Here is a 2,731-nt window from a genome sequence, read left to right as displayed (position 1 = left end):
CTTGAGAAAAAGACGTCCAAAAGTCGTTGTCTGTGTATAGGCTAATTCATTGGTAAAAGTATGCTAAATAACTCATTTTTAGACCATCTGGGAAATAAATAAATCCGCGGCGGAGAGTCCCCCCCCCAACGCAATTCTATAGCCTACCCAAAGGTAAAACGCACCCGCCGCCTATGCGCGCATCTATAAGTTCTAATCGTGTGTGGTGCTTCTTCGGGAGCCGGGACTGTGTGTGTGTGTGTGTGTGTGTGTGTGTGCAATGTGCATGCAATGCGAACAGCCGTGGTGGAGTTACAGGCGTGCGTGTGCGTGTGTGTGTGTGTGCATGCAATGAGAAGCCAATGTGAAGTAGCGAACAGTCTAATTGTTTCACTTCGGCAAAAAACAACTATTGACAAACAACAATGTTGATGTAAATAACACGATCGCTGAGAGATATATAGTTTATATACAGAGATTTAGAAGGAATAAGCTAAATGGAATTCCTGCCCTTCCTTGTTTGTGTCTTCTCCTGCGAGCAGCGAGAGCGGGGAGACGGAGAGAACGCTGCAGATTCTGAATTTCTGAGAGCTAGTGACGTGTGAGCCGGGGGCGGGCCTGGTGTGGGCTGAGAGCTGGTGACTCTGATTGGCTTGCCACATATTTTCCGAACACGTTTTAATTGGCTAGTGGCCACATCTTTTGGCCACGTGACCAACTTTACAAATGTTAAAATAGATATATATATATATAGCCTTGTAGTTGTCTGTTTTCCAGAAATGCAATTTAGTTTTTAAAACTAAATAGCATTTCTGGCTTAACCGTGCAGTCGGTTTTCGTGAAACTTGGCAATGGTAGACAGGTATGCGAAACGGTGAGAACGCAAAGCCCACGGCCATTGGCCAAAGGGTGGCGCTATAGCACTCAATCGAAAATGCAAACTTTGAACAGGTATAGCTACGTTTGACCATCAACAATAAAACTTGGATAGACATGCGTCTCCTCATGTCGAACAACTTTCGTGTTCTGCCTTTTGACCTCTGACCCTGGCTAGCAGTAGATGGCAAACCGGAAGTCATTTTAGTGGATGGGAGCAGGACGGTAAACGGAACAGGCCGTCCAGCAGGTTTTGCTGTTTGCCATCTACCGCTTGCCTGATTCCATGTGAATGGTGAATGCATTATATCAGTGAAGATCACCCAATTATTTTGAATTATACATACACAGGGCCAGTGGCGGAACAACATTGGGCCGGGCCGGGGGGTGAGACAGCACGACCGGGCCTCACCGAACCAGACTCCCAACAGCAACCCCCCCCCCCCGAACGGAAGAAAAAATAATGACGTTAACAGTTGCTGCTGAGCTGATCACAGTCACAGATAGAGGCCGGGAAAGTGTTATATTTGGTTGATCGCGTCAATGCAATGCACACACGAGAGAGAGAGAGAGACGTAGATGTGTGTGAGGAGCTGATCACAGTCACAGATAGAGGGAAAGTGTTATATTTGGTTGATCGCGTCTGTGTCTGTGACATTGCGCAGCAATGCACACACGAGAGAGAGAGAGAGAGAGAGAGAGAGAGACGTAGAGAGAGAGAGAGAGAGAGAGAGAGAGAGAGACGTAGAGAGAGAGAGAGAGAGGTGCTGCGTGTTAAAAAATAAATAGGCTACTACTCATCTTTGTGTTCTGTTTCACCTTATTGCTGAGTGATCGCACACAGGGAAAAGCAACAAGAAGGGGTTTAGAATCTAAACAGTCCGTTGTGGAGAAAAGGAAGTCCACACATATGCACTCCTAAATTCTCACAGCGTGATTAGCCTACTAATGAGTGACAGGTGCTGCCACTGTTGTAGCCCTGGACCGCTAGACCTTGGTAAAAGTCTATTATCGTAGCTGGGAAGCGTCTCAGGTCCCCAGCTTCTCTATAAAATGCACTATTTTAATCATTAAATAAAATTAATCCAACCAGATCGGCGCAGGCAAAACCCGAAAATGCCATAGTAGAAGAAATGACTGCCCGGTAAAATGCAGGGTACATTGCGTTATTAAGATGGCACAAAGTGTATTTTAGAGAAGCTGGGGACCTGAGACACTTCCCAGATACGAAAATAGACTTTTAACAAGGTCTAGCAGGCTTTGTGTTGGTGAGTAGTTACGTGGTTTTGTTTATTTGCTGGGATTTGAAAACCTGCGCACGGGAGTGAGAATATCACCAGAGGGCTGCGGAAGGGACTTCCACAGGGCGTCAGAGAGAGACTTGCACTTTTGGAGCGTGGCTGGGATGTCTGTTGGAGAGAGTGTGAGACAGACTCCACGGTGCTTGTACAGTCCAGCGCAGTACATTCTCATCAGACATGATATTTTGCTAAAGTGTAGGCTATTATAGGCTATATAAGCTCTGTATCTGGTTAATTGCGGGATTCGTGGGGGCCCGCTGGTTTTATCAGTCGTGAGTGACTGCATGTGTAAAAAAATCGTCAATCGATCATCTGACAGCCCGGGCCCCCCGGAGGTCCGGGCCGGGGTGTGACCACCCCCCTCACCCCCCCGGTAGCTCCGCCCCTGCACAGGGCTCCAGGTCAAACCATGCAGTTGTTTTTCACGAAATGTGGCAAATGGCTATGTCACCCTGCTTAGAGACAAAGACCACAACCATTGGCCAAAGGCTGGCGCTATAGCACTCAATTGAAGAACAGGCATGGATCATGAACTGCCAGCTCATGAACCGCCAGTAATAATTACTAGGTAATTA

The sequence above is a fragment of the Protomyctophum bolini genome (genome assembly GCF_963924005.1).
Source record: "Protomyctophum bolini genome assembly, contig: SCAFFOLD_130, whole genome shotgun sequence".
In the NCBI taxonomy this organism is placed as follows: Eukaryota; Metazoa; Chordata; class Actinopteri; order Myctophiformes; family Myctophidae; genus Protomyctophum; species Protomyctophum bolini.
This window is presented reverse-complemented; position numbering follows the sequence as displayed.